General features: G+C 45.2%; 1 protein-coding gene across 1 annotated transcript in view; it reads left to right on the top strand.

Annotated features, from left to right (window-relative positions):
- The first annotated feature begins 7,900 nt into the window (after positions 1–7,900).
- Positions 7,901–14,570, top strand: part of LOC119461723 (sphingomyelin phosphodiesterase) — a 125,074-nt gene continuing 118,404 nt past the window's right edge. The window contains exon 1 of the mRNA XM_049672038.1: positions 7,901–8,050. The gene's annotated coding sequence lies outside the window, so the exon portion shown is untranslated. The remainder of the gene's footprint in view (positions 8,051–14,570) is intronic.

The raw sequence follows: 14,570 nt of genomic DNA on the forward strand, positions 1-14,570 counted from the left end.
GTAGATTACATTTAGTGATTGTAGAACCTAAAATCATCTTTTCCCATTTTTGATGGCTTATAATGCGCCTATTTGGAATTTAACATAGCGGCGCTAGCGACGTGGTGCGGGCGTTTGAGAGTATAGCTAGAGTAAATCTTCACTGTTCGACAAATCGCATTACCGCTAAAATTTAAAACATTTTCCAAAATAAAACCAATACTTACAGGGCAACTTAGTTATGTAACAGGTTTTCTTCTATTGGGCCAGTATTTTGTAGCGATGCCTTTCCGGTAATAATGCCTTTTCGCGCTTATCGCGCTTTGTCAGTGGCCAGAGCGACGGTCCGCTGGCGTTATCAACGGGATTAGCCAGCCGTGAGCGGTGGATGATAAGACTAGTGTAGAATAAGTCGTAAGGCATCGCTACGAAATGGCGGCCCAAGATGAGTTGTGCACGCTGTATGCGAGAGTACACCTTTCCGCTCGAAAAGTAGATGCCCGATCTTCTTTCCCGCAAAGGAACTTTGGCGGGAGGGAGATACTACTTTGTCGTGTGTCACTGCGCTCGAACGCCTTTCCGGTAGATGTCCCCTTACCTAAAGGACTTTAGAGTGCCCGTGTGTCAGGGGTATTAGAGGTATTTATAGGTGGAGTAACAGCTTTCGTTATCGAAATGACAAGCATATTCCAAAAGTGTGCCTGCCTGAACCTGGCAAGTTCCCATAATGTCCCACCACAAGGCATGTACGACAAATGAAGGAATTCATGGATGCATGCTCCTAGCTACGCACAGCGGTAAATAAAGAGAAGGAACGGCAGCGAGCTTACGTGCTAGCGCAGTTTAACACAACCTAAAAAAATACAAGAAAAAACGTAACACAAAGCACATGCGCTTCTGAATAATCAATACCAGAGCATGGCAGTCATATAACGCCTCCCTCACTGGCAACAATGTCCTCGAGACAAGCAACTCGTCGAGCACGTGCGTTGTACTTCATATGCAAAGTATTGCATTTAACTTGTCTAGTGCCAAGGTAAGCGCAACTCTCGAAAACACTATTAAACTCCATGCGTACTCGCCAAACTCTAGCTGCACGGCAGACGCAGAAGGGACTGGTCAAGTTAATTTGCAAAATAATCGAAATATCTTGTCGCCACCGCTTGCACGCTCAGTCGCTCACTTTTTCACCCAAGGAGCCGACACTGCAAAACGCTTCTTGCAGCATATGCTACAGTGGAATCCAGGCCTGTGAGTGCGGAGCGCGGAAGAACCGCGGATGCTGCGCATGTGCGTTGTGCGCACCCTCACAAGTTTTGCTGCACAGGCATTGCGCTGTCACTCTATTGCTCGACTTTTCTTTCTACTGCTTGAGACAGAGCGCATGCGTTACTGGATTAAACGGAATCTCGCCGTTTTCTCTCGGTACAGGCGTGGGAGCGTAGTGCCGCAATTTTACAGGAAACACATGCGTGAACGGAACAAGCACTCGTTACAGGGTAGGTAGACTCGGAGCTTAAAATTTATTCAAAGCGCGAAATATCCTTGCTTTACGATGCGCAAGCATCAAGTGGCCCATTGGCCGGAAAAGCCGGCGTCTGTAGCAGCGAAACGCCACCTAAATTCCCATTGGCTGCGACGTCACGAGCGCGCCTCAGCTGCACAGATAAGGCGACGCGACGCAGCGGGGTGAGACGGGTTTTCGTCGGCGAGGTAGTCGCGTGATGCGCGCGTGCGGGTGCCGCCGTTTCGCTCTCGGAGGCTGCTGTTGGCACCGGAGGCTGCTGCTGCTTGCTGGCTCGGGCAGCGCGTACCGCAATGGGACACTGCATGCAGCGCAAAACTCGAATTAAGGACCGCTCGGCGGCGTTCAGTTGGACATTAATGCTTTCGCATTCACCGCTCAAAGAAGTGCTTAGGTGTTATCGGATTTTTTTTTCGGATAATTTCTTCAGGTATCTAGAGTACCGGGGTGCGTTAGAATGGCTGTATACAGTTCTTAAAGGGGGCGTACAGGTTAATTAGTTCAAGAACTTTACCTCTGAGCAGCTGCCAGAGTGCTTCAATGGGTTTATCTAAATAGTTTAAAAAAATTCGTCGATGAAGGAGCGAAGAATGATGTTGATAGCTTCAAAGTCGGCTTTGTTTTTGTCCCTTATTCATTTCACACGCTTATACGTGCACGAGGAGTGGGAAGGAAACATGTAAAATGAAGTAAATCATGATCACTTAAGCCGGCTGTGTGTGTTACAGATGAGGTGATATCTAGAGCTGATGTTGGTACCAAATTAAGGAGTGACGCTGTGGTGGGTGTCACATGTGTTGGTTGAGAAACAATTTGAGACAGATGGAAATCTATACAAACGTTAAGGACACTGATAGCTTCTGCGGCGATGGTTCGGAAAATGGGCACGGTTCTGATCACTGTATTTGTGCAAACTTAAAGTCGCCCACATGTAAAATAGACATTGCGGGAACCGCGCAGTAATATTTTTCAAAGAAACATGTAGCGCCTCAGGAACTCCGCTAGCGCACCTTGTCCAATGAGAGCAAGCAATAGAATGAAGTTTTTTTCATTATTAGTTAAACACAACAAAATTATTTCTAGAATCGTGATGGTGGAAACTAAAAAAAAGAAAACATTCGGAATTCTTATTGACTGCGATCAGAACTCCACCGCCCATCTTATCCCCATGGTCGCATCAGTACCCAAGAAAATTTTTGTTACACTGAAACAAATCATTATTCCTTATTTTACTCGACAGCCAGGTTTCTGTTAATAATACGATATCCGCTCTGGAAACATTTATCCCAGCGTCGAAGATCTCTATTTTCGTGTAAAGCCTACCGATGTTAGTGTAAAGTTCAGATGCAGAGACCGAGATGCCGCCACCTCTGGCGTTATTCTATTTTTTGTCGAGGAGCACAACCAATTGTAACTCGTCGACCTGGGCGACAGGAAGGCATTCTCTGAAGGGCGAGAAGATGAGGCAGCCTCAGATGAGCTTGCAAGCTATCCGTAAACTTGGAGGAGTTGTCCCTGTGACGTTCGCGCAAACGAACAGCACAGGGCCCGACCGTGGGCCTTAGCCCGGGCCCAGCCCGGGGATCAGGCTCGCGCCACGTAAGTACATTTTGACGCGAACGCCAGCTGGGCTCGGGCGTAGGAACTTCGGACTTGTGTCGGACATCAGTCGGGACTGTAATAGGCCCCGGTTCGCTCTTTGCGAATTCAAAACATGATGTATCATAAGGATTACCACCCTAACGGAATTTTTAGCCGGTGGCGCTTGTTCTGCTCTAGGAAAGCCGGGGAAGGTAAGCCACGGCACAGCAGCGGTACACTGCACCGATTAGTGTACATTAGCGGCGCTCTCTGATCACTGCAGAACCATAACAGTGGCTACACCCACACAATAGTCTTCGCAAGATTGGTAAACTCGCGTCAACGTAGTTCCCAGGTTATTAACACCTCGGGCTCCTAGAGGTAAGTTTCGCACCCAGACGAGAGACTGAATACTCGACTTTCGAACGCACATTGCGCACGATGAGTCTGACAGCTCGTTCTGATAGATAATTTGTGCGGTTTGCGCATTTTATGCTTTTTTTAAAGCGAATATTTCTTTGCCTCTTCTCCCGACTTTCCGGGCGCTGCTGCTGTGATGGTCTATCCGCGCGTAGAGCTGGGTTTCTTGCTACACTACCAGATGGCAGCTCGCCTCCGCGCATCCCCGCCGGTGTCTCCGCGGCAGCGTTTCACAGTTTGTGTGTGTGACGCGTGATGTGCTCGCTTTCCTATGCGACAAAAATGTGGGTGCTGGGCTTTGGAGGTCGCGTGCTGGGCTGTGATAGTGTAAACATTACACTCGTCCATAGCCTGGAGAAAGCCTTTGCAGCTGGCGTCTCAATACGTGCTGGCCACGTACGCATAAGAAGCACGTAAACCTGCGCCAGCAAAATGGCTGAGAAGCGTGCGATCAGCGTCGAGGACACCCAGGCCCGAACGAAGCATCGCGCGGAACAGGAGCGTCTTCGTTACGCAGCGAATCGTGGTCCAGAACGCGAATGTATGTTGGCTCGAAGACGGGATTCAAGGCAACGACGCGTGGCGGCCATGAAAGACGACCACCACCACCAAAAGCGACAAGCAGAACAATAATTATTGTCAATCAAATCATATAGCATAGAAAGTTTCGCTTCCATCAATTCCCACAGTACATGGATTCCGCATATTTTATCCCCTTTCTCTTAATCTGTGTTACTTTGCCAGGATGCCTCTTCCTCTTCACAACACAATCTCTCTCTCTGCCAGTTGTATCTTTTATGATTGTAAGTGAAAAAAGAATAGAGGTCACCAGAACAGGGTTATTTCGAAAAATAAACGCGAATATTATCATTAAGTTTTGTCGCAGGCATAGAATACACAGTTCTGAAACGCGATATGCATAACAGTTGCCAGATTCCGAGAATTAATCATAAACGTCGCCAAAAGACAACACGGATGGCCCCAGTTTGACCCTGGGATTCCTTCAGTATTTCCGCGTGGCGTCATGAATTTTGACAGCGTCTACAAAGGTGTAGTTATTTCTTTATAGTAGCCTCGCAATGTAAACCAGAAAACATCGCCAACCTAGCTACTTACTGATATAATTACTTTTCAAGAACTATCAATGCACTCGATCGAACACGCTGCAAAATGCACGGCACAAGGATCACGCCACCAGTGCAACTGTTCCTGCGCGAAATGTTTACGAGAGAATATTTGGTATTAGCATTCCCCCCCCCCCCCCCCCCCCCTATAAAATTCCTCGGCAGGCAAAGAAGCACACATGGAGTTTGTAAACGATGCGCCGCAAGTCTACACAGATTTAAGCTTGCTCGCTTTATTCCTCGTTGGTTTTCATTCTTATGTTCATTTTCATAAAGTCAATGTCTGTTTGACTTCAGTGGTACATATTGACCCGCGTACTTTTTTGTCTTTTTTCGGTGACGTCATTTCTCTGGCTAGCTAATGTTAAGTTCTCGGTAAGCATATGACGCACCAGCCTGTTTCAGAACCTTCTCGATGATTCTCGCCAATTGCGTTTGTTGTTTTGTCGTAGCCAAACTTTTTATGATTAGAATGCATGCGCAACACGAACAGTGTTGTACATTCCGGAGGGCACTCGACCGCCAGCGATTACGCTCCAATCTTCGACGAGTCATTTATAATAGCCGACGCGCTTCAGCCGCAGATCAGGGGCCAGATTCACAAAGCTTTTCTTTCGTAAGTTCGCTTTGCCATTGGCTGGCAGCTTTCGCTAATGATATGTCGGTCATCCGGATTGGTTAAAATTCTTTCTTACGGGAAAAACTCTAGCGTAAGAAGCTTTTGCGAACTCGGGCCCCAGATTTTCGATGATGGATGAGTGTGCTCACCGCGCTATCATTGTTCTGAGTGTTACTTGTTTTGCTGGGCACAGGTTCGCCCAATAAGCCGTTATTTTCGTGACTTGTGTTGTGCCACTGTGGTTGTTCACCGTCACTACAACGCGACAAGGGCCCGAATTCACAAAGACTTCTTACGCAAACTTTATTCGTAAGAAAAAATTCTAGCCAATCTGGATGCAAGACGTATATTTAAGACGTAGCCAGAAAACATTGGACGAATAGCAGAGGGCTAATGGTGAAAAGCCGTCGAATAGGGGATGATGATTTTTCTTTTGTGCGGTTTAATCACACATAATCAGTGTGTACACGTTATATCAGATGAGGAGCTATCGTGGTTTTCGTGACGTCGCGTGACAGGCAGGAGAAGTTAGGAGTGGCCCGAAAATGTTTTGACCAATCGTGGAGGCTGATTGCAGAAATTGGAATCAAAACGGTTTGGAATCATTTTACGTTGTAGCGCCGATGGATGCGTTGAACATTAAAACGACAAAGATGCTCCGGTATGAGCGTCTTACACAAGCATTATTAGCTTACCTTCTAGGTGCTGTCTAAACATGTCAAAGTTTTATTATTAGCTTCAGAATGAAATTAGTGGAAGGAAATGGTAGCCCGTGACAGTTATTTCTCGTGCTAAAGAGTGCCTACGCTTGAACCGTTCATACGAAGGCTTTCAGCATTCTTTAGAGCAAACAAGTAAGCGAGACCGGCATGCCATCTAGGGTCAACCCCTTCTTACGAGCCGGATACTTCACTGTTTAGGCTTCAACTCAATCGAAGAAGACCGACGCCTTCGCCCTTCTTCCTGAACCTCCCCCCCCCCCCCCCCCTTCGTCGCCCCCTTATTTTTTCCTTACTTAATGTGTAGGTGGTACCAGTGTGTGCGTTGTGCACACAATCATCGCACGTACGCGGAGCCGCAATGTAGCTCTTTACCTCAGGCATAAGGAAAATCTGCACAGAAAAGAGCAGGCAATATATATATATATATATATATATATATATATATACCACACTTCACGCTCTTACACTACACGCTCTTATCATGGGCAGTTGGTTCTTGCACTGCCATATCATGGATAATTTTTACACACGAAAGAGCGACTCTGCGACACCGCATTTTCTCACCTCTAGTACTTAGGTTCATTTATGAGAACGCTCATTGGATTGTACCAACGTAATACTTTTTTGCATTGACCAGCTTGAGAGCAACGAACAAGCTTTCGGAGAGACTGGTAGAACGAACCTGCATGGGAATGGAAGAGGGGGAGAGAGCAGGCTGGACAGCATTGCCGACAGCGCCTAAATGCATTTCTTGCCCGAACAAGGAACGCCGCGAGATTGCTATGCACTGGGTCCCCGTGATTCATGGCTTGAAGCACTGCAGGCTCAATTTGCGTTCCCGAAAAAACGAAAAACAAAAAGTGACACCGGGCCGTGAATGGCGAGCAAATGAGCAGCGTGCAGGAAAGGAAGTTATTCGGCCAAGCGCAAAGCAACCCGATTGCGGCACGACGACTGCGACCCAGGAATACTCTCACCGCCCGTGTTTTCGCGGACACTTCCTTCGCCGCTTCCTTCCATGCGGCGCGTTCGCTTCCTCACTTTCAAGAGCCCTCCTGCTGCTTCACTTTCTCCCGCTCGCGATCCAGTGCGGAGCACAGAGCAAATAACGGGCAGTACGCAGCGGATTCGGGAACGCGACCGCTAGTAAGTAAGCACCGCTAACTATCCGGTGTGGCTGTGCGCACACCGGCATAATGTCGCGGCGCCGTTCAGCGATGGGGGAAGGAACCAGTTTCGATAGCCAGTGGAGTGCCTGGCTCGCGGAAGTTGCCGCTGGTCTACTCTGCATCGGCGGCCCACCGAATCCAGGTCGGTCGGTCGGTTGGTCGGTCGGTCGGTCGCGTGCTGGGCCCGCCACGAATTCAATGCGAAAGGAGAAAGGGTGTTTGCGTGTGCGAAGTGCGTTTGTTTACGAGCTCCAGCCTCTTTCTGTTTGTACTTCGAAGCACACGAGTGAGTGAGAGATGGCCAAGAGGACCTCATCTATTAGGGTGCTATGCCGGAGGCGTTAAGCTTGCGGCGAAAGTGGCCCGGCACTGCCGGTCAGTCAAAGGGAGTTAACGAGAGAGATCGCGCGCAGCGTGTGTTTAGCAGGCCAATCTGTCGGGAAAGGGAGACAACGATAGGGAAAGCAGATCGCGGAGCATTGCTCGCCGTACCCTCTCTTTGCACGCGCGGAGTGGGGGGGCGCTGGTCTAAAAGAAAGGGAGTGGACGGCATTGAAATGGGGTGGGAGGTTAGGAAGAGATAGAATGAACGCGAAAGGAGGGGCCGCTGTCACTCGCCGCATCGCAGTCTTCCGATTCTCGAGGAGTGGAGACAGTCTCGTCGACAGCTCGAGGAGCCGCTGTTTGTGCACCCGCGTGTCTAGCCGGCCGGTGCCAGACTGTTTTACGCGTTCGTCGGCAGCGGATGTGTGTCGGTCATCGTCGCGTCGCTCTCGATTCTGGCCCGGCGCCCAACACGCGGTGACATCAAGCACGGCGGCGCACGGTGAGCCCCGGTGCGAAGGCTGCGGGAGCGACGCCGGTTCCCACGCTGAAGCAAGCACGTGACGGCATCTCTGGGGGCTGATTTCGTGAGTGAGGGGCATTGCTTCTGTTCTTCCTCTGTTGTTTTTTCTTCTTCGTTTTCTTTTCATTTGTGTGTTGGATTCAAGTGTGCCTGATATTATCTGTCCAAATATGTAATGCTCAAAGTGGCTCTCGAAAACCTCCTTACTTTACTTTCAAGACAACATACTGAGGAAGCAATGGTGTGTTATCTGGATGGTCGAGAATAAAGTTTCAACGAATGCGCAATTCTGTTAATTGTTATCTTTAGAAATTAAAGGAAACGCAAGAAATGCATTGTCATCTGAGTTTTATTTGATACGCCTCTTATTACCTCGTATAGTATAATAACATTCAATTGAGTTAATTTCTGATGTGAGTTAATTCTGATGTGAGTTAATTAATCTTGAGCCCTTGACCGCTCTCGCACTATACAGCCTTCATCGTACATTGCATTCCTGCAACTGCCGGCGTCTTGAACGGGTTCAATAGAGCACGCCACTGCCCCTGAAGATCAAAGCTGGTTAGCTGAAATAGCTCCAGCAGCGAGCACCAAGCCCAATATGGGGCAGTCTTCCTTCGTAGCTGGCGACTCTAAAGTACCGTTTTTGAAGCTAGTCACCTCCTTTGAATTTTTGTTTCTTCATTTTTTACACAGGCACTTGAAGTTTGAGAGTAATGTGTACACGCGTTCTATGGTGTTACTCTTCCACTAAGAACAAAGTAGCTTTTACATATACATATATATCCCACTGTTTTCTACAAAGAGCCCTTTAGAAGCACGACACATTGAACAGATATTTTGCAGGGCCTCGTATCCCTCATGTGTTCGTATTCTTGCTGATGAGTCTCACAAAGTTAGTCACCTTGCTCTCAGTCACTGAAGATGAAATCTCAAGGTAGATTTTAAATGGCGTCTAAAGTACCCCTTTCTGTTTACTGCGCTATACTCTTACACAAAGAACAAAAAGAAACTGACACACATGTACGCAAACCTTTAGCTGTTTATTATTCGCTAGCTCACGTGAAATATATACAGGATAGCGTGACTGATAGTAAATAAAAAAAGATGATATGAAAGACGGAAATGAAAGCAATCTTCGGACAGCTCATTTCACAATGAAAAGTATGGTTTGATCTAACGCTCGCCTAAGAATTTAAAAGATGTTTCTCTAAGCTGCCACAGAAGGTGTGCTAACGTGGATTCCCGAGTCATTTTCTAGCATGATATAAGCTTCCAAGATTTATCGTGATTTTTATTTACCAACTAGCGCCAGTCGAAGCCTTACTTAAGGAATCGACTTGTAGAGAGTGTTAGCTTGTCCGGTATTCTGGTAAACACAGGCAGACTGGGCGGTTTACCGGATCGATGGAGGCGTAAACGTGACCGGCCAGAGCGCTTCACCACATGGTGGCGCACAGTCCACTCACACAAACGCCGAGCTAATATTGCAGTAACTAAGCATATTCTTTTTCGCCGCTGGTCCTAAATTTTTGCGGCGGCGTAATTTTGCCACGATTTGCCGCTGACTGAAAATTTAGACCAGCAGCGAAACAGGATACACTTCGCTTATGCAATATTAGCATTATATTTGTGTGGTTAAGCTCTGCTCTCGGAGGTGACACAGCCTGTCAAGCCACTCACGTCCGCCTGTGTTTACAGGAAAACTGGATGGGATAAAACTCATTATTAATGCCTTGGACGGGGGGCTGAAAGCAGTTTATTGCTCTGGAAATTACTGTTTTGTGAACTTCGGCGCTATGACAACTGGGCAAGCTGTCGTCAACTTTAGAGCGACAAGATATTACAAAACGGACAGAATGGAAGTGGTTCGCTCCAGAAACGACATCCACATATGCAAAACTGAGGCATCAATGAATGACTGGAAATGTCTTTGTTCCAGCCTAATTGAAATAAAAAAAAAGAAATGTGCGCATCGTAAAAATGAATAAACTTTCCGGCATTACGTATTTATGCTGCTTAGACTTGCCTAATTTTATTAGCAGCTCCCAAATACGTTACCTTCTTTGCTTTCTCCCTCTCACTCACAAATATGCAGTTTTATTATACTGGTGTGCTGTTCTCATTGCAACCGCAACTGGAATTTAATTGAAGACACTATCATAGACGGAGGTAATCAGAGTTTTTTTTTAATTTTCATGCCTGTGTAGTATATTCGCTAAAATCAAACCCTACACAGAGGCTCTCACTCCCCTCGCTTATGAATGTGATATGCGCCTTCGAGCGTACAACATGTTAAGTGCAACAAGCCATCTATGCGTAAAAGTCTGAAGCTTAAAATGAGTTATCTCCTCTGCCACCCCGATAACAAAAATCGCAGCGAATACTTTGCGCATTCTTTGCAGAAGAAACCAGCAGGGCTGTTTTCTTCGTCACATGTTTGATAAGATACCGTGCTCGCAGTTGACAAGAGAAAGCACGCGTTCTTTAGATAAAATAAGTCCTCTGCAAACAGAACTTCCTTCGTTCTTGTTAAACAGACACACTCGTTCAAACAACAACGTTTTCAAGGCTGAGAAGAAAATCTGAAGCAACGTGAAGCGAGTGATAATTTCTTGCCTATCTCAATCCTCTTCCTGCTTCGCTTTTTTTTATTGTATTCGATACAGCGTAGTCCGCCACATGACAGGTATTCAGAGGCCTGGAAGGTGGTCGGTACAGTTTGTGGTAATACGTGAAATATTAGGGAGCGTGAAATTCCAAAACGTTTGCAATGATGCGTTTATATATACTTTCTGGTACATAATGAGTTCTGCGACCGGTGTGATTAGGTAAAAATTTGGTCATTCAGTTCCAAAATTCTGACTTTTTATATATCGTAGTATCGCGCTAACTTGCAGCGTATTGGTTTTGCCACAATATGAGATTAATAATAAGCGTTGGTGCACCTAGCATGTGTTTTGCGTTGTCGTGAAAAATGGTGAAATAAAAGAAATATGAGGTAGCATATACAATGTCAATATATTAAAGAAAGTCCTCAAGACCTATGGTTGTGTAGGTACATACAAGTTTGTAAAGCAGCTCAATCTTGTAATTGATTTTGTACAGCATTTGTTTGCGATTATAATTATTAAATAAACACTTCATTCACTTTTCTCAGATTAGACGTTCCAGCTTCTTTTGCAGCTTCCTTTTTTGTAGGCATTGTGAAACAAACATTATTACTGCCTCTGAAGTTCAGATATGCTGCAACACATAGAAATGTAAATCATATCAGAATTTGATAACTGAAGGTGATGAACATTTGGATAGCTGTTCCTGTTTTATTGCACGTAATCTCACTGATGGTGAAGAATGCTTAAAAAAGTCGCAATAAACTACCGAAAGGATACGTCTCTAAAGTTTATCGCAGAGCTACAAGAAGTATTTGTATTCCAAAACTGCCACAGCAAAATCAAAACACAAAAGTTATACTTGAACTGCAGGAGAATGGCACCTATCTATCTATCTATCTATCTATCTATCTATCTATCTATCTATCTATCTATCTATCTATCTATCTATCTATCTATCTATCTATCTATCTATCTATCTATCTATCTATCTATCTATCTATCTATCTATCTATCTATCTATCTATCTATCTATCTATCTATCTATCTATCTATCTATCTATCTATCTATCTATCTATCTATCTATCTATCTATCTATCTATCTATCTATCTACATTGCATGGTGCGCCGTTATTCTGTCCGTATAGGGTCATTGTACTCCCCAATTTCACATCAATTATGACCACCGATGTCGACACCGTTACGCCTAGGAAGCAATAAATACATAAACATTCCATGCGGTGTTTTATGAGACGTATCTCTTCCCGTTGCACCTAACAAAAGAGAACCGTATCTCGACGGTATAGCCACAATACAATCAGACGGGCACAGCAGCGGCTCCTTGGAGCCTGCGTGAAATCCTCCACGCGGCAGCCCATCTTTTATTGCGTTCGTTGTTCGTGCCAAGTCTGTTCGAACAACAACACTGACGTTGCTGGTTGGATCCGATTGCACACAGCCGTGTGCCTTTAAACAAAGTGAAAACTTAAGGCTTGAAATCTCGGTGTGTGGCTTTGCACATAAAATGAAAACTCAGGCAATAGATTATGTTTTAAGATTGACTAGAAGAAACTGCGCATGGCCAAGCAACTACATCAGTAAGAAAGCTGTGTACTCTTTCAGTTAACGCGTGAAAGCAAGAATATGCGCGCGCACGCATGCACCCACACACATATTTTACAAGCTGATAGTACTCTTATACCTGAGGAGAAAACCAGGACAACTGAAGAAATAATTACGAGCCTTACTATAGTGAATTTAGAGATTGATAATTTGGAAGCTCGGAAAAGGTGTTAAAACTCGGTGAAGTAACGGCAGTGTACTTAAAGGCTGAGGAGAAAAAAGCAGAATGTACTCGCACAAACGTGTTTCTTTAATGCACTGTCTGGCTATGTACTCTTGCCGTACATGAATACACTAATAATAGTAATTGTTACTATTATGGAATAAACCACGGGCACAACACAGCTTAGAAATATAATGTAAGGTTATTCATAAAGACCGCACTTTACCGACTGTAAGTAAGCCAGTATTACGGTGAACATAGCACTGACGTGAAGGCGGATTGCTCAGAGTGCGCAAAACACGGGTCGTGATATCATCTAGAAATTTCCCGCACCAAGTTTTAGAGTGAGAGAAATCAGATGCGAAAGGCAGGTAGGGAACCCGGGAGACAAACATCTTGTGGTCTACCCTATACATTGTTGGAGGGGTAAGTGGAGATGGAAAGATTAGTGGCGCAGGGATGAGAATGCAGAAAAAGTAAGGGAGAGTCCTAGTGAATTCATACATGAGAACCATCTTTCCGCTATTGCGAATAAGTCATCGACTCAGGCCAGCCCCACTTTTGTGCAATCCACGCGGAACGACCACCGCGCACAACTACAGGGAAATACGCTACGTTACCTTTGCGTAATCGGCCCCACAGTCTGGGATTCAAAATTAGGGTGCATATGTGGGCATCAATTGCTTCGCTTTTAAAGTTTTTTTTTAACCGGAGAAATTAAAGTATAATATCGAAAAAAGAATATGTGCTAGTGTGAAGTGATTTATTATTATTTAGTTCGTTTTGAACTCGAGTGATTGTTACAGTACCAAACGTGGGCGACAGGGCCACTGCTGCTAGCTCGTTCTAGCGTCTTCAGGTGTCGCCATTCTGGAAGTATCAGCTGGGAACGATGAGATGTGAGAAAGACAAAGACCACTATCGTGTTAACCAAATATGTATAAAAGCACGCTAAAGGGTATATAGCAGTAGAGAAGTTTCAAAGTCGCGATAAGTTCTTTCGATACGCTGTCTTCGTACTCTTGGCAGATAAGGGTTGTTTACTAGCCACGAAAAAGAAGGCCGAAGCTTCAGATTAAAAAAAAAAATTCGATCCAAGAACCTCAGCGCCGTGACGTTAGTGTTAGGCAACAAATTTCAAGCTATTCTCTTGGGTTTGTGTCGTGCTGGGGTAGGTTTTGATTACGTTAGAGTGCAATGTAATCCTTGTTGATAGCGATAATTCTAAAAGACCCATGCATACGCTTGCCAAATCTACATGATACTACGAACGCATAGGGAACGGCACTTTGTGGTAGCGTCGCCGGCCGGTCTTCGCAGGTTGTTAACTAACGAAAGCAAAAAATCGTGTTTAACTTTCGTATCTTTCTTTACAGCAATTTCAAGGTACATTTAACCGATATATAGCAAAGTAAAGAGAGAGAGAAAGAGAAACGAAACAAAGATAAACTGTCAAACTACTGAACTGTCTTCATTTACTCTCTAGACAGCTTCTTTTATGTTCCTGAAGATGGAAAATATAGTTTGCTTGTCGAGGGAAAAAGAGCGCGAAAAGACGGATTCAAAGATGAAGTGGAAGTGGCGAGTGCTGTCAAAGAGTCTGCGAATGAACATAATTTTTTTTCTGCTGTTTATCCTTCGACGCGATAATCCACAAGCCTACCCAAGTCGTCATAGCTGATCATTTTGCTACTCGGCCTCGTGCATGCAAGGGAGGCAGTATAGCGTCGCAGAGTGCTACTAATCAATGTTACGAAATTGCTGAGTTATAACAGAATATTTGGCCACAAAGGAAGAGAAATCGCACTTATGATTTATTTTTCTCTATGCGTATTCAACGAAATATTTACATATAAAACCCATCATACAACATTTTTAACTACATTCATTCTGGCAAATTTCTATGGCCATATTTTGTTAATTTGACCAGCAACACAGCATCCTTGTGCTTCGCAGCAGTAAGTGATAGCACGCGCCAAAGCGTAGCTTTCACTACCACCTGAAGGCTGCACGATTCACGCTGAAGTCGATTACCTTGGTACCTTTAGTGATTCACGCTGAAGTCGATTACCTTGGTACCATTACCTTGGTAATGACCACGCGCTCGGAAGTACAGTGTGTTTAAGCTAACTTGTGCAATGCCTGAAAAAATATTACGCCTTTGCAACTAGAACGCTATCAACTT

The sequence above is a fragment of the Dermacentor silvarum genome, chromosome 8 (assembly GCF_013339745.2).
Source record: "Dermacentor silvarum isolate Dsil-2018 chromosome 8, BIME_Dsil_1.4, whole genome shotgun sequence".
NCBI lineage: Eukaryota > Metazoa > Arthropoda > Arachnida > Ixodida > Ixodidae > Dermacentor > Dermacentor silvarum.